The sequence below is a fragment of the Schistocerca nitens genome, chromosome 5, assembly GCF_023898315.1.
Source record: "Schistocerca nitens isolate TAMUIC-IGC-003100 chromosome 5, iqSchNite1.1, whole genome shotgun sequence".
NCBI classification, from domain to species: Eukaryota; Metazoa; Arthropoda; class Insecta; order Orthoptera; family Acrididae; genus Schistocerca; species Schistocerca nitens.
In genome coordinates, this window is record NC_064618.1 from 130,599,490 (window position 1) to 130,621,663 (window position 22,174).

A 22,174-nucleotide genomic window follows, 5' to 3' on the forward strand; every position below is an offset into this window, starting at 1 on the left:
TCTCTGGGGGTGGAGGGGGTGGGGTGAGGATCGAGAGAATTCATTATACGAACACTACAGTACAAATTACCACTGCATATTGTAAGAAAACTTACTTGTACGTGGACTGCTACAGATGGGAAAAGTTGCCACAGTAGAAAGGGATATGAACGCTTATGACTTGCATATTCTTGGGCTTAGTGAGACTCAAAGAGGAAGGGCATTTCATGGCCCAAGGAGGGAAAACTGTGTAATTTTCAGGGAGTAGAAACGAAAGCAAGAATGATGTTGCGATAATCGTACTTGTAGATATGTACGGCTGTGTTACAGGTGACAGACCTCTTAATGACTGGATGATATCCATCAAACTGAAAGCTTCTCCGTGTAAACCCAATATCATTCAGGTCAATGCTGCCGCTGCTATAGCACCGGATAAGGAGATAGGTGAGTTCTACAAACAACCAGTCATTAGTAAGATCCCTAACAAATAACGGGAAATAATTCAGGGAAACTAGAATCCAAAATTGGAGATACTACCCAGGACATGCATTTGCAGTCTATGGTTGGACGAAAAGTCTAGTTGAGAGAAATGACTGAAGCAGTTACTTACTGGATATGTGCATGAGTAACTACGTGACCAGCTGTAACACTGTGTTCCAACATCACTCAAGATGACTGTACACTTGGATATCATATGATGCTGGACTTAGAAACCAATTACCTGCATGTTGGTGCGAAGATGTTGGAAGACTTCGGTCCTTGGCTGTAAGGCCTTTCCTGGAGATGACTGTGGGAGAAATCCATGAAAATGCGTATTAAGTTCAAATATACCAAGAATAACGGAGAAAGCCAGCTAAAACTCACAAACAATGAAGCTCTCTTCGGGAATTTGTTTAGCCTGTAAGGCCAATATTGCACAACAGCAACACAAAACAGGGGCCGAATGAAGGAGTTTGTTTCGTCGTCATTTCAGACATCAGAACCACCTCAAGGCGCAAAATATCCTTGATATCACAGTCCACACTACATTTAATTGAAGAGACAAGCAATCTGAATAAAACTGGTTTCCGCACTACATAGGTTGAACAAATATTTAAGAACCTGTGCAAAGAATACAGTGGAATCGTAGAAACGACGTATCATATTGCATTAACGTGTCAGAGATGAGATGGAAGACCATCATAAGCACAATGGAGTACTTTATTTCATCAGGAAACGCAAGAGCATCTCCGATGAGTTTAATACTCCGAAAAAGGCAACCCTATCGTAGACGAGGAAGACTTCGTTGCGAGATGGAAACTGTACTGCGAAAAGTTTTATTCTGTAACTAACAACAGCACAGAAAATCAGGCAGTTGAGCAACTTACACTGAAACCTACAATCTTGAGCAGTGAGGTAGAGAACTCAGTTCAACATCTGAAGAATTATAAATTCCTGGTCTAAACGGTATACCTCGGACCCTGATCAAGGTAGTGGGGCAGGGAGGTATTGACGTGCTGCATTCATTGTATAAAAGAATATGGGAAACTGGGGAGTGGCCAGAAGGATGGTCGAAGGATCTTCATCCCCTTACACAAGAACGCGTTAATCAGGAACTGCCTCAACTATCGAACTATCGCTCTCATACCCAACGCAGGCAAAATTTTGCTCTATTTCTTGAAACAGCGTTTGCAGATGTACTGTACATTCAGCCTCATGTGCCCACAGCAAATGCAACATACGACAAGTAACTGAGGAATTACGAGAGGTCTGTGTTCCTGTTTTTATCTTTGACTGTGGGAAAGTCTTTGACTGTGTTGTCCGAGAAACGTTGGGGCAAGCGTTTGCAGAGACTGGTGTCTCATCACTGATCAGAAGCCTGTAGAATCATATTCTCGCAGCTGCGAAGAGAAGTGCTGACACGCAACAAAAGATATGTAAGTGGGTTGTGTCCTGTCCGTCAGAATGTACAACATCTATGCCGAATATATCGTTAGGACCAAAAACTGGACTAAAGGCATCTCAGTTGATGACACCGTGCTTTTGGCCAGCACTAAAGATGTACATGCTGAGCTACAAACAAAAGTATAGGATATTATTGCAATTTTGTCATATGATGACATGTTGGAGACCGTGGCTGTTTTTGAAGACAAATGTTGATGGTGTTAGGACAGCAACCAGCCACAAATTTACTTTGAGTTCCTTTATTCAAAGGAAACCGTTTCCGGTTTCGAATCGTTGCGATTCATCATCAGACGGTTTACACGCTTTCTTTCTACATTTGGTGTGTTTTTATAGATTAATTGTCGTGAAACGTCGGTTTCGAGTGTTTGTTTCCATAACGTTCATCCAATCGATGTAAATGCATTCACACTGCATCCTCGTTGTTGCACACGTAATAGTTCTCACTATACACTTTAGATTTGTCGCTGAGATCATTCCAACCACGCACCACATGTTTTGGTACATACAAAGAGCTCTTTGTATGTACCAAAACATGTGGTGCGTGGTTGGAATGATCTCAGCGACAAATCTAAAGTGTACAGTGAGAACTATTACGTGTGCAACAACGAGGATGCAGTGTGAATGCATTTACATCGATTGGATGAACGTTATGGAAACAAACACTCGAAACCGACGTTTCACGACAATTAATCTATAAAAACACACCAAATGTAGAAAGAAAGCGTGTAAACCGTCTGATGATGAATCGCAACGTTGAATAAAGGAACTCAAAGTAAATTTATGGCTGGTTGCTGTCCTAACACCATCAACATTTATAGGATATTAGTCTATCAAATGGATTATACATCAATCTCAGCAAGACTAAAGTCATGATAATTCATCGTGGAGCAGAGGTCCATCTTACAGATCTATTAAAATCGTGCATTGTTTCATCTATCCTGGGTAAACAATTTGCGTCACAGGAGTCGGAAAGTTGCGAAGATGAGAATAGACGATGGACCTCGATAGAGCGATTGGCTATGAAGAAATTCAACAAGACCCGCAAAACAGGGCGATAAAGAGCAACACGAAGATCCGTCTTATCTAAGCACTCGCGTTTTCTGTCTTCTTTTATGGTTAAGAAACACAGTCACTTAAGGCCAGAGACAAGCAGTGTATTGATGAATTTGAGCATTGGTACTGTTGCTGGTGCGGAATGATGGGCATCGGAAGAAGAAAAAATGGGTGCATTGTTGAACAACCTTTCTTCTTCTGTCAGTCAAAAAATTCTCCTGTTCTCTGGCTGTTTTGTGATGAGCGATGCGTAAAATCTAGAGAAAATTATCATGGAAAATCGAAAGAAGGAAAGAGGGCAAGGGGAAGAGCAGCAAGCAGGTGCATGGATCACATCAAAAGATCTCCGGTCGACCATTTTACCAGGCTCTAGAAAAACCGTGTAACGGTCCAGGTTGAAGACACTTGAGGTGATGAGTGCTTTCTTTGCTGCCATTGTACTGAACGTGCGACAGCAGCCTTTGCATACTTGTTGCTGTGCATCACCGCCTTCGTGGAAGAACTAGCAGGTCCAATCTAGAACCACGCCTAGACTACTCACGTGATTTCCGCATTGGGGAACTTGATATAGTCTTGAATAGCGAAAGGTAAATAAAGTTGCAGGCCTTGATGGCGTATATCCAGAGATTCTTAAAGCTGTCAGACCTAAAACAAAATTGTGGTTCATGAATTTTGCAGCGAGATTCTGGGAAGTGTTAAATTACCAAACCTTTTCTAACAATCCAATATAATTGTCATCCTAGAACCAAGCCAAGACGAAAACTGTACTGCTTACTATCGACCAGTATCTCTGCTCAGCATGACCTAGAAAGGCTTATTCTAAATCGTATCTAAGAACCTATTTACCAAACCACCGCTGTCGAACAAGGTCGCTTTAGGAAACATCTGAGCTCCTGCGACCAGGTCTTAACGTTGACAACTATTGTAGGAGCTGAATTTCAGGGAGGTCTCAAATCAGGATCAGGTTTCGTGGGTCTTAAGCGGCTTATGACACTCTCTGAAGGGAGGGATTGATGTTGAAGCTTACTGAAAGCATCCCACGCCGACATCTGGCGTTTCTAATTAACAACATGCCTTCTAACAGGCACTTTGACGTGTTCCCGCAGATGGAGAACTATAAATAATGGCCTGCCTCATGAATCAGTTCTCGCCTCCAACCTGTTCAACCAGTATATGTATGAAATATCAGACACGGCCTCTATGAAAACCCAGTATGCAGATGACCTAGCATTAGTCTCCCACGGTAGGGACCTGATGCACGGTGAGAGTGTGCTAACAAGCAATCTGATGTAATTGAATGAATCTCCCATAAATGGAAACTTCAGGCTAACCAAAATAAAATTGAGGTTACTGAATTCCACTAAGCATAAAAAAGCCCAAAGGAATTTACATGTGACTGTCCATGGAATCGAGGTACCACATAACTACAATCCAGCATATCTATAAATCACTCTGAAGCGGTCCTTTATATTCAAACAACAGTGCATCACCTTAAGAAACTTAGCTCAAGGGTAAATTCACTTCGCAAGACTGCTGGGGATGCGGATGCCAATACTGAAGCCTTTGTTGCAGTCGCTCTTGTGTATTCTGCTGGAGAATATTGCGCTTCTGTGTGGAAGAACAGTGCCCACACAACAAACACTGACGTGCAGCTCAATGAAGCCATGAGGGTTAATACAGGTACTGTCACATCAAATCCCAGTCAGTGGCTGCCTGTCTTAGTTAATATTGCTCCACAAGATCTCAGGATAAAAAAAAAAGGTTCAAATGTCTCTGAGCACTCATCACCTCTAGTCGTTGTGCTTATTGCTAAACGTCGTGGTTCTGTGAACCAAGTGTCTTCATCCCGGACCGGACGTTTGGCTGGCTCTGAGCGCTATGAGACTTAACATCTGAGGTCATCAGTCCCCCAGAACTTAGAACTACTTAAACCTAACTACCCTAATGACATCACACACATCCATGCCCGAGGCAGGATTCGAACCTGCGACCGTAGCGGTCGCGCGGTTCCAAACTGTAGCGTCTAGAACCGCTCGGCCACCCCGGGAGTAAAACAGCTAAGACAAACTTGCTCAAAAAGATGACTTCTCATAAGGACTGTAACTTGTATGATGACCTACCGAGAACTCGTCTGATATCACGCGAACAACTTTGGGTTGGTTTAGAAAGTGTCGGTTCTTTCGATGTGATCTCCAAATGGCGACAGTGCTGGCACGAACTTCCCCCCAACAACGCTCATCTAGTTCAAGATCCAACAAAGGAGGTCGATTGATTGGAAGTACCACGCCAAATCTGGTCGCGGTTGGACCACATTAGGACTGGCCAAAGAAGACATGGGTACACCATGAAGAAGTGGGGGTTCCGTCGATATGCTGGCTCCGACCGCGGAGCAGTAGAGCAAACAAAAGCTGACGTTGTTAAGGTGAGCCCACTTCGGACATTTGACGGTGATCCGTGGACTGTGCGTCAAGTGACCCAAAGTGCTCTTGACTGGTTGTCATTCCCGCTTAGGCTGCGGAGAGGTACGCATCGCTGTTGTCGCTGTTGCAGGTTGAGATGTCGGGACGCGGAAGGGGACGCAAAGCTGCAGCCCTAGCGGAGTTGCTGCTCACGCTAGCAGGGACGTCCGGCAACAAGAAGAAGACTGCAGCGCAGTGCTTTCGCTGCCAAAAGCTCGGCCATGTCGCCAAGCACTGCAGCGGCGCAGTCGCGTGTGTGGAGTGTGCGCAAGCACATGACACACGCGACTGCAAGAAGGAGAAGGATACCCCTTGTACCTGCGTCAACTGTGGCAGCGCACACGCGGCGAACGCCCGTTCCTGCGCCTACGAGAGGAACTGGCGCAGACCAGACAAGAAGAAGACGCAGAAACAAGTGGCCACCACATACAAAGAGGTGGTCTCTTGTACAGAAGACGTCGTCTCCAGGCGTCTAAAGGACGCTGTACAAGAAGCCATGTCCGCCTTCAAATCCGCCATGGCGGAAGAGAGGGCGGCCATGTTGGAGGAACTGGGCGAGGCCCGGCATCAGATTACTGTGCTGACGCAGGAACTTCGCTCAGCCAAAGAAGATTCCTCCACAAGAGAAGACGCAGCCACCCAGACGACTCCTGCACGAGAGAAGGAATTCGCAACGGTGACCACGCAAATCGATGAGCCTGCCGAAGGGGAATGGACAACGGCCTTGCCGCAGTGGATACACCAGTTCCCGTCAGATCACCGAAGTTAAGCGCTGACGGGCGTGGCCGGCACTTGGCTGGGTGACCATCCGGGCCGCCATGCGCTGTTGCCATTTTTCGGGATCCACTCAGCCTCGTGATGTCAATCGAGGAGCTACTCGACCGAATAGTAGCGGCTCCGGTCAAAGAAAACCATCATAACAACCGAGAGAGCGGTGTGCTGACCACACGCCCCTCCTATCCGCATCCTCAGCTGAGGATGACACGGCGGTCGGTTGGTCCCGATGGCCCACTTGTGGCCTGAAGACGGAGTGCTTGCCGAAGGGGAGGCGACACAGCAAAAGGACACCGAAGCAGCTTCACAAGATGAAGAAGAGTGGGTAGAAGTACCATTCCTCCCGCTTCCGGACATGTACAGCGCAAGTGATGTAATGAAGAAGGGTGCTAGTTCGCTTCGCGACGGTACATACCCTCACCACGGAAATCCCTATCCTTTTGTCCCACCAAACCATCCAAAACCGTCACTCCCACATCAGGGACTTGCCTATCCAGAAGGTCTTACTGGACTTTCCATGGAGGATTATGAGCTCATTCATTCCTACCCTATCTTCACTACAATGCAGATGCATTGTCTAATCATTTCTCTAGTTTTCGGAGAACAATAGAATACGTTACGTATCAAGCCAACACCGAGGAACAGTCCTCAGTCACCAGTAAGAAGAAAAAGAAAAAGCGTCACATCGACAAGAACAAGAAATAGATCATCGGCACTCCTTGGCAGTTCCAGATACAATCAGTTCAAGAAACAAGTTTCGTCAAGATTCTTACAAGGGAACCTCCCCATCGCAACCCCCTCAGATTTAGTTATAAGTTGGCACAGTGGATAGGCCTTGAAAAACTGAACACAGATCAATCGAGAAAACAGGAAGAAGTTGTGTGGAACTATTAAAAAAAATAAGCAAAATAGACAAACTGAGTAATCCATGCGCAAGAAAAGCAACATCCAGGATAATCTTAGTTCAGGGACGCCGTGGTCCCGTGGTTTGCGTGAGCAGCTGCCGAACTAGAGGTCCTTGGTTCAAGTCTTCCCTCGAGTGAAAAGTTTAATATTTTATTTTCAGACAATTATCAAAAGTTCGGGCACTCACACATAAGTAAGTTCGCTCTCCAAAATTCCAGGACATGTTCAGATTTTCTTGGACATATGCAGGATTTGACGGTCTACACACGGAAAAATTTGAAAACGTTAAAAACATATGGTTTGACAGAGCACAGGGAAAACTGTATGACTGTGAAACTGTTGGATTCATTTGTTGCAGTTTATGTGACAAACTCTTATGTTTTCATCACTTTTTTGGGAGTGATTATCAGATCTACAAGAAAACCTAAATCGGGCAAAGCAGAAGAATCTTTTTACCCATTCGCCAAGTGTACATAATCGCACGGTTTTGCAGTGCGGTCACAAAACACAGACACTAAATTTATTACAGTTAACAGAGACGTCAATGAACGAACGGACAGATCATAACTTTGCGAAAATAAACTTTTCACTCGAGGGAAGACTTAAACCAAAGACCTCTCGTTCCGCAGCTGCTCAAGCTAACCACGGGACCACGGCGCTCCTGAGCTTAGGCTATCCTTGATGTTGCCTATCTTACGCATGGACTACTCAGTTTGTTCATTTTGCTTATTTTTTTCATAGTTCCACACAACTTCTTCCTGTTTTCTCGATTTATCTGTTGTAAAAATGGTTCAAATGGCTCTGAGCACTATGGGACTCAACTGCTGTGGTCATAAGTCCCCTAGAACTTAGAACTACTTAAACCTAACTAACCTAAGGACAGCACACAACACCCAGCCATCACGAGGCAGAGAAAATCCCTGACCCCGCCGGGAATCGAACCCGGGAACCCGGGCGTGGGAAGCGAGAACGCTACCGCACGACCACGAGATGCGGGCTATCCGTTGTAAGTAGGCTGTTTGTTTTCTTATTGGCAACGTTACGTAGCGCTCTGTATGAAAATCACTGGCTGTGCTGTGTGCAGTCTGTGGCTAGTTTGCATTGTTGTCTGCCATTGTAGTGTTGGGCAGCGGCAGCTGGATGTGAACAGCGCATAGCGTTGCGCAGTTGGAGGTGAGCCGCCAGCAGTGGTGGATGTGGGGAGAGAGATGGCGGAGTTTTGAAATTTGTAAGACTGGATGTCATGAACTGCTATATATATTATGACTATTAAGGTAAATACATTGTTTGTTCTCTATTAAAATATTTCATTTGCTAACTATGCCTATCAGTAGTTAGTGCCTTCCATAGTTTGAATCTTTTATTTAGCTGGCAGTAGTGGCGCTCGCTGTATTGCTGTAGTTCGAGTAACGAAGATTTTGTGAGGTAAGTGATTTGTGAAAGGTATAGGTTAATGTTAGTCAGGGCCATTCTTTTGTAGGGATTTTTGAAAGTCAGATTGCGTTGCGCTAAAAATACTGTGTTTCAGTTTAAGCACAGTCATGTATAAATTTTTCAAAGGGGACGTTTCACTGTGTTCAGTTTTTCAAGGCCTATCCACTGTGCCAACTTATAACTAAATCTGAGGGGGGTGCGATGGGGAGGTTCCCATGTTAGGGGAGTAAATGCCAACAGGCCACAAACTTGAACTTCCTCACAGAGAGGAAAGTCAAAAAGGAGCAGGGAGTGAGTGGTTGTCACATTTGAACATTTCCACTTGATTGTAGATACTATGTGATAACTAAATAAATAAATAAGGAGCAATATTTTATATATCATCTTCAAACCTGTCTCGAATTTTTTTGAGCAGCAATGCAGTAACAACCGATGGAAAACGTTATATGCGGATGGACTATTCTCCAGGAAGTGAATGTTTATAAGAACTGAAGAAAGCAGTCAAAAATCATCCTTTGTTACGTAATTTTATCGAAAATATTTGGTTCAGATTGACACCAGTCACGCTGGTCTACGAACTTCAGTAGGTATTCGAGTCTTAGATTTACTGTTGGCGGTCGGTGTGTGGCTGTTTCGGAAGCAAACAGTGTAGGTGTCCGGGTGATGTAACTCTGGCACGAAAAGCGTGCCAACGCACCGGCAGCGGGCAGTGCGAGCGCGCCAAGGCCGCGGTTCCGTTAGCCACCTGTGCTGTGACTAAGAGACGGGGCACGAGCACGTGGTGCCGCCGGCGACCTTGGCGGGCGCGGCCTTGCACACGGCGCGGCGCGGCGCAACGTCGCACACCCACCGGCCGGCCGCGCGGGCTGATCGCGAATTGGGCGGGCGTGTGCGGGCACCACTGATCGCAATCACGCCTCTGCTCGGATGTCAGGCGCTTACTCGATAGGTTTCCCGTATTTCCACCGGAACTGCCCGCAGCGTACTTTCTGTTTGCTCGTAGAAAGTCAATGTCACAAGAATCACGTTCCTATTAAAAGGAACTCGACCGAACTGTCGGCGAACGCAAACTGCCTTCGCCGCCTCCCGTTCCACCCATTTGTGGTCCTTTGTTTCATATCTGTCGGAAGAGAATGTCGGCTTGCTATTATGCCTATTATTTATTTACAGGTTCTAGGGAAAGATTCCCGTAAGGAGGACATAGTGATGGACATCCCTGGGGACGTGAAGCAGCTGAATGGGTTGAAAATAAATAAATCGCCAGGTCCCGATGGGATTCCAATTCGGTTTTACAGAGAGTACTCCACTGCATTGGCTCCTTACTTAGCGCTTCAGTCTGGAACCGCGCGACCGCTACGGTCGCAGGTTCGAATCCTGCCTCGGGCATGGATGTGTGTGATATCCTTAGGTTAGTTAGGTTTAAGTAGTTCTCAGTTCTAGGGGACTGATGACCTCAGATGTTGAGCCCCATAGTGCTCAGAGCCATTTGAACCATTTGAACCTTACTCAATGTAAAGTCCCGAGTGACTGGAAAAAAGTGCAGGTGACGCCTGTATACAGGGTGTTACAAAAAGGTACGGCCAAACTTTCAGGAAACATTCCTCACACACCAATAAAGAAAAGATGTTATGTGGGCATGTGTCCGGAAACGCTTAATTTCCATGTTAGAGTTCATTTTAGTTTCGTCAGTATGTACTGTACTTCCTCGAATCACCGCCAGTTGGCCCAATTGAAGGAAGGTAATGATGACTTCGGTGCTTGTGTTGACATACGATTCATTGCTCTACAGTACTTGCATCAAGCACATCAGCACGTAGCATCAACAGGTTAGTGTTCATCACGAACGTGGTTTTGCAGTCAGTGCAATGTTTACAAATGCGGAGTTGGCAGATGCCCATTTGATGTATGGATTAGCACGGGGCGATAGCCGTGGCGTGGTACGTTTGTATCGAGACAGATTTCCAGAACAAAGGTGTCCCGACTGGAAGACGTTCTAAGCAATTGATCGGCGTCTTAGGCAGCATGGAACATTCCAGCCTATGACTCGCGACTGGGGAAGACCTAGAACGACGAGGACCCTGCAATGGACGAGGCAATTCTTCGTGCAGTTGACGATAACCCTAATGTCAGCGTCAGAGAAGTTGCTGCTGTACAAGGTAACGTTGACCACGTCACTGTATGGAGAGTGCTACGGGAGAACCAGTTGTTTACGTACCATGAACAGCGTGTGCAGGCACTATCAGCAGCTGATTGGCCTCCACGGGTACACTTCTGCGAATGGTTCATCCGACAATGTGTCAATCCTCATTTCAGTGCAAATGTTCTCTTTACGGATGAGGCTTCATTCCAACGTGATCAAATTGTAAATTTTCACAGTCAACATGTGTGGACTGACGAGAATCCGCACGCAATTGTGCAATCACGTCATCAACACAGATTTTCTGTAAACGTTTGGGCAGGCATTGTTAGTGATGTCTTGATTGGGCCCCCTGTTCTTCCACCTACGCTCAATGGAGCACGTTATCATGATTTCATGCGGGATACTCTACCTGTGCTGCTACAACATGTTCCTTTACAAGTACGACACAACATGTGGTTCATGCACGATGGAGCTCCTGCACATTTCAGTCGAAGTGTTCGTACGCTTCTCAACAACAGATTCGGTGACCGATGGATTGGTAGAGGTGGACCAATTCCATGGCCTCCACGCTCTCCTGACCTCAACCCTCTTGACTTTCATTTAAGGGGGCATTTGAAAGCTCTTGTCTACGCAACCCCGGTACCAAATGTAGAGACTCTTCGTGCTCGTATTGTGGATGGCTGTGATACTATACGCCATTCTCCAGGGCTGCATCAGCGCATCAGGGATTCCCATGCGACGGAAGGTGGATGCATGTATCCTCGCTAACGGAGGACATTTTGAATATTTCCTGTAACAAAGTGAAGTCATGCTGGTACGTTCTGTTGCTGTGTGTTTCCATTCCATGATTAATGTGATTTGAAGAGAAGTAATAAAATGAGCTCTAACATGGAAAGTTAACGTTTCCAGACACATGTCCACATAACATATTTTCTTCCTTTGTGTGTGAGGAATGTTTCCTGAAAGTTTGGCCGTACCTTTTTGCAACAGACTGTATAAGAAGGGTACAAGGACGGATCCTCAAAATTTCAGACCAATATCCTAAACATCGGTTTGTTGCAGGATTCTCGAACATATTCTGAGTTCGAATATAATGAATTTCCTTGAGAGAGAGAAGTTGCTGTCCATGTATCAGCACGGCTTTAGAAAGCATCTCTCCTGCGAAACGCAACTCACCCTTTTTTCACATGATATCTTGCGAACCTTGGATGAAGCGTATCAAATGCATGTAATATTCCTTGACTTCCGGAAAGCGTTTGACTCGGTGCCCCACTGCAGACTCCTAACTAAGGTACGAGCATATGGGTTTGGTCCCCAAATATGTGAGTGGCTCGAAGACTTCTTAAGTAATAGAACCCAGTACGTTGTCCTCGACGGTGAGTGTTCATCAGAGGTAAGGGTATCATCTGGAGTGCCCCAGGCAGGTGTGGTAGGTCCGCTGTTGTTTTCTATCTACATAAATGATCTTGTGGATAGGGTGGATAGTATTGTGCGGCTGGTGGCTGATGATGCTGTGGTGTACGGGAAGGTGTCGTCGTTGAGTGACTGTAGGAGGATACAAGATGACATGAACAGGATTTGTGATTGGTGTAAAGAATGGCAGCTAACTCTAAATATAGATAAATGTAAATTAATGCAGATGAGTAGGAAAAAGAATCCTGTAATGTTTGAATATTCCATTAGTAGTGTAGCGCTTGACACAGTCACTTCGATTAAATATTTGGGCGTAACATTGCAGAGCGATATGAAGTAGGACAAGCATGTAATGGCAGTTTTGGGGAAGGCGGATAGTCGTATTCGGTTCATTAGTAGAATTTTTGGAAGCTGTGGTTCATCTGTGAAGGAGACCGCTTATAAAACACGACCTATTCTTGAGTACTGCTCGAGCGTTAGGGATCCTTATCAGGTCGGATTGAGGGAGGACATAGAAGCAATTCAGAGGCGGGCTGCTAGATGTGTTACTCGTAGGTTTGATCAGCACGCGGGTGTTACGGAAATGCTTCAGGAACTCGGGTGGGAGTCTCTAGAGGAAAGGAGGCGTTCTTTACGGGAATCGCTACTGAGGAAACTTAGAGTACCAGCATTTGAGCCTGACTGCAGTACAATTGTACTGCCGCCAACTTATATTTCGCGGAAAGACCACAAAGATAAGATAAGAGAGATTAGGGCTTGTAGAGAGGCATATAGGCAGTCATTTTTCCCTCGTTCTGTTTGGGAGTGGAACAGAGAGAGAAGATGCTAGTTGTAGTACGAGGCACCCTCCGCCACGCACCGTATGGTAGATTGCGGAGTATATATGTAGATGTAGATGAAAGTATGACAGAAAACTGGCAGAACATTAGGAAGCTATATGTGAAAAATAAAGAAAACCCTATTAGTCATTCGTAAATCTGTTTTGTGACTCTCCTCTGCATTTAACAGTGCAATCCCCACTGTATTCTTAATGTTTCCACGTATTTTGCTTTTAATTTCATCGAAAGTTTTATTGAGTTTTCTAAATGCTAAATCAGTCCTTCCGATAGTCATTTCTTTTTAGATTTCCTTATGTTTTTCCCTACAGCTATCTCGCGTTTGCTTCCCTGGATTTCTGTCTATTTGATTCCTGAATGTCCATGAAAATTTTTGTGCGTCCTTCTTTCATCAATAAACGGAAGTATTTCTTGTGTTATCCACAGTTTCCCTATTCGTTGGAGAGGTCACAACCAACAAAGTGAAAGAAGGTCAACAGTTTTGAATGGAAGGAAAGGAAGGAGACCGCCATGCACCCCTTCACTCGACGACGTTAGAGAAGGAGGACAATCTAGAAATGGACCAGGTTGGGTTGCATTATAATCGAGTAGCTTAAGGAAAAAACAGAAATGAGCATTTCCCATTCAGACCAAATATTTACTCATTATGGGATCAGCCTACTAATCAATGCATCAATCCCTTAGGCAGATGTTTGGGATCCGTCTATGTTACACTCCTGGAAATGGAAAAAAGAACACATTGACACCGGTGTGTCAGACCCACCATACTTGCTCCGGACACTGCGAGAGGGCTGTACAAGCAATGATCACACGCACGGCACAGCGGACACACCAGGAACCGCGGTGTTGGCCGTCGAATGGCGCTAGCTGCGCAGCATTTGTGCACCGCCGCCGTCAGTGTCAGCCAGTTTGCCGTGGCATACGGAGCTCCATCGCAGTCTTTAACACTGGTAGCATGCCGCGACAGCGTGGACGTGAACCGTATGTGCAGTTGACGGACTTTGAGCGAGGGCGTATAGTGGGCATGCGGGAGGCCGGGTGGACGTACCGCCGAATTGCTCAACACGTGAGGCGTGAGGTCTCCACAGTACATCGATGTTGTCGCCAGTGGTCGGCGGAAGGTGCACGTGCCCGTCGACCTGGGACCGGACCGCAGCGACGCACGGATGCACGCCAAGACCGTAGGATCCTACGCAGTGCCGTAGGGGACCGCACCGCCACTTCCCAGCAAATTAGGGACACTGTTGCTCCTGGGGTATCGGCGAGGACCATTCGCAACCGTCTCCATGAAGCTGGGCTACGGTCCCGCACACCGTTAGGCCGTCTTCCGCTCACGCCCCAACATCGTGCAGCCCGCCTCCAGTGGCGTCGCGACAGGCGTGAATGGAAGGATGAATGGAGACGTGTCGTCTTCAGCGATGAGAGTCGCTTCTGCCTTGGTGCCAATGATGGTCGTATGCGTGTTTGGCGCCGTGCAGGCGAGCGCCACAATCAGGACTGCATACGACCGAGGCACACAGGGCCAACACCCGGCATCATGGTGTGGGTTCAAAAATGGCTCTGAGCACTATGGGACTCAACATCTTTGGTCATAAGTCCACTAAAACTTAGAACTACTTAAACCTAACTAACCTAAGGACATCACACACACCCATGCCCGAGGCAGGATTCGAACCTGCGACCGTAGCAGTCCCGCGGTTCCGGACTGCAGCGCCAGAACCGCTAGACCACCGCGGCCGGCCATGGTGTGGGGAGCGATCTCCTACACTGGCCGTACACTACTGGTGATCGTCGAGGGGACACTGAATAGTGCACGGTACATCCAAACCGTCATCGAACCATCGTTCTACCATTCCTAGACCGGCAAAGGAACTTGCTGTTCCAACAGGACAATGCACGTCCGCATGTATCCCGTGCCACCCAACGTGCTCTCGAAGGTGTAAGTCAACTACCCTGGCCAGCAAGATCTCCGGATCTGTCCCCCATTGAGCATGTTTGGGACTGGATGAAGCGTCGTCTGACGCGGTCTGCACGTCCAGCACGAACGCTGGTCCAACTGAGGCGCCAGGTGGAAATGGCATGGCAAGCCGTTCCACAGGACTACATCCAGCATCTCTACGATCGTCTCCATGGGAGAATAGCAGCCTGCATTGCTGCGAAAGGTGGATATACACTGTACTAGTGCCGACATTGTGCATGCTCTGTTGCCTGTGTCTATGTGCCTGTGGTTCTGTCAGTGTGATCATGTGATGTATCTGATCCCAGGAATGTGTCAATAAAGTTTCCCACTTCCTGGGACAATGAATTCACGGTGTTCTTATTTCAATTTCCAGGAGTGTATTTAGATGCTATCTGGTGCTCAGGAACTTCACACCATTGCCTCTCTTTATTGGCGATGAAATTTTCTTTCAGCACTACGAATGAAATCGATTAGCTGTGAATCGAGCTAGGGTGCGCTAGCGACCAAAATGGAGAAGTTTTAGAAATTAAGTAAACACTGAACTGTTAAATCTAAACAGCAGCATATATCTGCAATTATCTCAGCTCAGGATCAAACAACAGCAACAGTGCTGTCTTCGTCCCTGTTTTGTTCCTCTTTGATTGACATCTAAGTGTAGCATGAGTCAACACACATGGCTGGACTTCTCTCTGAATGTCCGCTTCATCCTAACACATCCAAGACGTTTTTTCGTGATAGACACCTTGAGTGAGTCTGCAAGACTCATACAGATCTTTTCGTAAAGCTATTGTTTCATTAAGGCAACAATGACAATATGAATTAACAGTGTTTTAGTAAGGTTTTATTAATATCAATATTAATAATTTATATGATTGAGGAGCAAATTTTTTAATTATTTTTCTAAAATCCACTGAATAACTCTGGAAAAGATATTATACTTACCTGTTATGAGTTGTTATATTATATTGATAGACTTTTTTCCTGAACATTTTCTGCTTTTGTTTTGTTTTCACAATGAGCAACTTTTGCACTTCACTACAGAGGTTGAATACTCACTACATACTTTTCTTCTGCAGGTACTACAGTTTTCTGCATTCTTCCTTTTTTTAGAGTCACATATCTAACAACTCTTCTTTGCCGGATTTTTTTCTTTTACTACTGCACTGGAGTCTTTAGGTGTTTGCGCCTCATTTTCCATACATTGAAGAACAGGTTTCTGAAGTAAGAGTTTTGGCCTTCTTTTTATGCATGGTTGACCGAATCTTCAGCGAGTTCGACAAGAAAAATCTGACACCTAGTTTTAATCTTTTTGATGTGATATGCCAGGTTTTTACTCAAAAATACCATATATGCGGGAACTCCACACATATCAACTGAGTACTTGAATAATTTCAGGTGCCATTTTCATATTTTTCTTTTACTGGAGAAGGTATGAACCATCTGACCTAATGAGTTCACCTTGCCTTTCCTCTCATTACAGCACTTTATCACGTCAGGCTTAGAAGTATCTTCATAACGACGTTTGGTGTATGATGCATTGTAGGATGTAGTACCACACTTTTACCCTTTTTTTGGAACGTATGGCAGTAGAGAATGATCGCAACTGAAACTATATTCTGTAGTAAGTTCCTCCTGGATTTCCTTTTTTTGAGAAAAATTGTCTTGGTATAAATTTTTTATTTCGTCTATGTGTTCCTGTAGGTGTCAACCCATGTTGTAGTAGGAAATATGCTACGGCCATTGATGTGAAAAACGATCCTTTTTGATATTTCGGCAACCACCGAAAGAATCTATTGCAAGATTGGTGACAGTATTGAACCCAACATTTTTACCTCTTTAGTTTCCGTTCCATTCCAAGTTATGGTTGCCTTTTAAATGGATAGCAATTTTGCGAGTCACATATCCAGAAAAATGTTATTTCACACTTATCAGACTTTTTATTTATGTACATATTGCCTAAGTGCACTCTGCCAATGGAATGGAACTACATCGATCGTCGGAATTTTGTTTGGTAGGTATCATTTCCGAAGCCTATGATTTATATCCTCCCAAATGTCTTTGAATGTAGCAAATTTATCTTTCTCTCTTAGAACGCTGCTTGTAGCTTTATCATATCTAACAGCAGAAACAATAAAAGTCTTCACATTTCTGATGATCCAGTGTGGCTCTAAATATTGGTGGACCATACTTATAGCTCCAGAGTACTCTTATGATGGACAAATTTCTTTTTAGATGGCCACCTGTTATCAAGGACCAATGAGAGTTACTATTTATGCACTATCACATTTCTCTAGTAGTACTCAGGATTCTTTTTCTGATACGCCCTTTCAGCTTCGTTGTTAGTAAATTTCTCTATAATAACTGACGAAACGTGTAGGTCAAATGTGCCTGCCGGCGTCGCAATAGTTTTCAAAGGAATTCACTTGACCATATAAGCTTCAAATCTTATTCTATTATATATCCTTCCTTTTATTTCGTGAGGTGTAATTTTAGTTCTTCAGTTCGTTTTCTTTCAAGAAATACAGCTTCAATACTTTCAATATTATTGGTATCATCTTCATCTTCTAGGTTAAAAGTATCTGCTAAGTCAGGCACATAATTTATTTCACAGGCAACACTTACATGATCGTCTTTCCAATCTTTTTGTATTGTATGGTATGTTAACCAGGGCCTAGAAACGACGGAGAGGATGCACCCCCGCTGCAGCCACAGCGGTCCACAATCCCACGACGACTACCCCAGTCCACCCATCCGCCTCCCCACACCGAACCACTCTTTCAGGGTTATTGTGCGGTTCGGCCCCCGGTGGACCCCCCAGGGAACGTCTCACACCAGACGACTGTAACCCCTACGTTTGCGTGGTAGAGTAATGGTAGTGTACACGTAGGCGTAGAACTTGTTTGTGCAGCAATCACCGACATAGTGTAGCTGAGGCGGAATGGGGGGAACCAGCCCGCATTCGCCGAGGCAGATGGAAAACCGCTTAAAACCCATCCACAGACTGGCCGGCTCACCGGACCTCGACACAAGTCTGCCACCAGGCGCTCCTTCCCGCCCGGAAAGCCGTGCATTAGACCGAAAAGCTAACTGGGTGGGCCTTCCAGTCTTTACGTTCATCATTTGGTTTGTAGACCAAATCTTCATCAGTGAAACGGCTGATATGATCGGATTCTTCTAGTACTTGAAGAATTTCTTCATCTATCACTTTTTTCTTAGACAGTTTGAAGACTAACATATAATATGTTTTTTAGCCACCAGACATCATTGAAGAATGGAGCACTACATTGCAAAAATGTACAGTCAACAATGAACTTTAAATGAAACAAAGAAATAAGAAAAATTATGAAATAAGTCTGAGATATTCGACTCAGCTAACACCGCATAAATGTTTTTAAAAACCAGTTTAGGTATTAAAAATATAAAATCTCGGGGTTTTGTCATTTATAGGAGCATAACGTGCTAGGAGGGTAGCTAAATTATGGAATTACAATAAATATATTTACAGCTAATAAAAAAATGTGACATATTGTCTTTTGGAGGCTCACCTTATATGTTATAAGGTTATGTTTCTGAAATATTATACATATATATTCATTGATATGGAAATGGTCTACAACATAAATATTGAAAAATTTGTAATATTATTTTTGACACAGTACTTTAAAACTGTACTGTGATTTCATTTTTGATGCACTAACATTGTAATACTTAGTTGCTTACTAGTGCAGATTAGTAACAACTGAAGTTAGATGTAGGAGATCCAAATTAACTGATACTTTATCTTTTTTTGTAAATTACTGTTAGTAACTGAAGTGTTCAAAACAGATACTACGAGATGAAGGATGTCCAGATGTGGCCTACTTTTCTGGCCCTATCATTTGTCTTCACCACCCTTCTATTTCGGAAAAATGGCTTTCAGGGTTTCAGATTGTTGCCTTCCACCATATCAACAGGCCGATAGGTGTTCTTAAGATATCCTTACCCTCTATTACGAAATCAAATTGTGCTGTTAGAATGATGTGTTGTCTTCTCCTCGCTGAGGTCATGTTGCTGAGTTTATCATTCAAGCCTGTTGCTGGGCAGTATCTTCCGCGTTTGATCTCCTTTCTGCGATGTTGGCATTCTGTCTGTTTGTAGTTTTCCTTGCAACACAGGGCACTGGCCCGGCTTTCTTTGGCTTGGTGCTAGCTGGAGATGACTTTGAGAATGTTTCACTGTGCAACAAACATTCCCTTCTCCTTGAAAAAAATGTTTCCTGATTTTTTCTTAGTTTACTTCTGAAACACTCAAATGAAGTACAAGTTGCACAAGTAATTACGCCGGCCGGAGTGGCCGTGCGGTTCTAGGCGCTACAGTCTGGAGCCGCGCGACCGCTACGGTCGCAGGTTCGAATCCTGCCTCGGGCATGGATCTGTGTGATGTCCTTAGGTTAGTTAGGTTTAAGTAGTTCTAAGTTCTAGGCGACTGATGACCTCTGAAGTTAAGTCGCATAGTGCTCCGAGCCATTTGAACCATTTGAACCAAGTAATTACGCACTGTACATTTTTCTATTATTTACACGTTTGAAAAGCTTATTCACAATGGTTTCTGAACTTTTGACCTGTTCTTATTCGTATATTGCCTCTGTTGAGTCCTTATTTTCTAGAACAGTCTTACTCTGTGTTACATTTTTGTGATTCCTTATTGCTACTATTTAGCCACCTGATTCAGGTGGATGAGTGGTTTTACTCCTCAAGCAAAAGTAGAATGCACGAACTGTCAGGTAAACCACAACAGCACATAGCGACAATACTTGTGATCGTGATGTTATACCGTTATTTATTTCCGTAGTCCTGAATATGATTAAACATTTATTCTGTCAATATTCGTCCTTTGAGGGTGACACTATCAGCTCGTATTGTCGGTGCAATGGGGCGAGGTGTAGAGTGTTGTTGAGAAATGTGGGTTTTTGTGTGGACAACAGTCCTAGCGCTTTTTCAGGCCAACAGGACGTAGGTTGCGAGAACTATATTACGGTTGTACCTTTTATATTAGCCGGAAAACTAAATTGTGTTCCTCGTATATCGCAAGTTGTACTATTTATTAATATCTTTGGTCATTATTAAAATATTTTGGTCATACCCATTGGTATTCCACTTTGGTAGCAGTTTACAATGACAACTTCGGGTGCGAAAACTGAATAAATTCAGTATGCTACCACGCCCTGGAAATTTGGTTGTGGGGGTAGCACTGTCTGACATTCTGTTACTTCCGTTTTCCCTACTAACAACTGCATGTCACCTACTTGTATGTGAGTCAGTATGGTTCTGGCTGATAAATCATGATGCTTTCGCATATACAGGCTTACAAGTCTGCTAATGATATCAGGACGTAAGCTTCTATTCGTTCTAAGCTTAGCAGTACGTCTGTCGTTTGTACTTGGATCCACTTGTAGACCGTTCCCTATTTTGTTGGATAAGGGCGAAAGGTGAAATAATGGTACTGGTTTGATCTATCTGATGGTATGTTGCAGAATAAGGCTACGTTTTTGTCCGTTAGAGTTACTACGTGTTGTTGTTCTGCAGGGATTTCTTTTTGTGCTTGTAGTAATCGTGCTTGGAATTGTGTTAGAGGCAGCAGTGTGGAACTCAGGTGTTCGTGCGTGGCATGGTAAACTGCGCCTCGCAGTGTTTCCGCTCCTAGCCTCGTGTAATTCACGCTGATACACGCAACAGTCTGGCAGTGCTCATTATGCTGCGTATTGAACTGAACAGAGTCTGAATTCTTTCAGAGTTGTTATTCATTGTTCACACAATACCATTTGCATTCTGCGCCAATTCAGTAGTCAATTGTCTTACGGTTTTCGTGTTATTAGGTACATTATGTTCCATGTTCGTCAACTGCATAGTATGATATTCTATCGTAGTTCCAGTAGTATCCACTATTCTCCATGTTTGTTCTACCGTATTACTTAAATTTTGTGTATCTTCATTGTTAGCCATACGGTTTTCTGTAACCTGTGAACATACTCTCTTTCCCATTAACGTTTGTGGTACTTTTTCTGTCAAATTTGGCATATTTGTTTTGTTTCTTAGATGAAACGTTTGGTCCATGATATTTGTTTAGTATTTACGCCAAAATATTTTCTTTGTGTACTTCCTTACGTAATTCCGTGAACACCTCCTGTAATCTTTGTACCTCATTTCGTATTCCCATATGTCGAAGGTTAGTCTTAACGTCCATCGATGATTAGTTAACAGTAAATCCAGTTGTCTGGAGAACAATATACGAGAATTGAGCAGCTTGATCCGTATTGTACTCGGTACTCCTATCTGAACGAAGCAAAAACTCTACCCTACCTAATACAAACTTCTGAACCCTATCGTCTAACATACATCAATAAATACATAGAAACATTTAAAGATGACAAATGTACAGGAAACTCTAAAACTGTACAAAAAAATCTGATCATAACTTCTTATTTGGCGATATGAGTGAGAAAGGCATATTGCGAATCACTTCATCGCCATTAGATACCTATTTCCTATCATTTCTGGACGCTTTTATCGAGAACAGTTAACTCATGGTAAAGCTCTTTTGAATGGTTTCACAACGATTATGTGAACAACGCATGTTTTCATTGGCAACTGCAGTTTAATATTCACCAGTGATGTTATTTCAGTGACTTGGTATGGACTGTGGAAGTTAGTTAAAAACGTTTTGGTTTTACCTTTTGGTGTGTATGGTTTCGTTAATTATGCACACTGAACAACTCTATTGGCTTGTCTACTCTTTGCCAAACTTCGCGTATTCTCTTACTGACTGACTAGTAACTTCACGCATGGATTTTGCAATCTCAAAAGAGGTGACCCTCTTATGATGAAAGATTGGTACTGGTGTGAACTTTAGAACTGTACCAAGAAGTTATGAATGCAAGATATGTGGCGCAACTGCTGTGTTGGCTGTTAATATTGGTTCAACATTTTGGAAATCGACCTGGACCCTTGCCATTCGTCCATTGGCTTCTGTATGGACATGTTCTTAACTAAGGAATGAAAAGTAAATAACATAACTGTTTCATTAAATCAGACATGAAATTTGTACCTTGGTCTGTTATTATAGTATCTGGTACTTGAACCGTGAAAATTTACTTCCAAAATCTTTTCTTAAAGAATTTACTTTATTTCCTAGCGATTCATCAAGAACATTAACACACTATGTGAGGGTGGAAGTAGTTGCCAAGGAGTAACTGATGGAAACAAATTAAACCAATGGAAATTTTATTCATAAAAGCCTT

General features: G+C 44.0%; 1 pseudogene; it reads left to right on the forward strand.

The window, feature by feature from the left end:
- The first annotated feature begins 6,149 nt into the window (after window positions 1-6,149).
- LOC126261313 (5S ribosomal RNA) lies at window positions 6,150-6,267 on the forward strand (annotated as a pseudogene).
- Window positions 6,268-22,174: the final 15,907 nt, after the last annotated feature.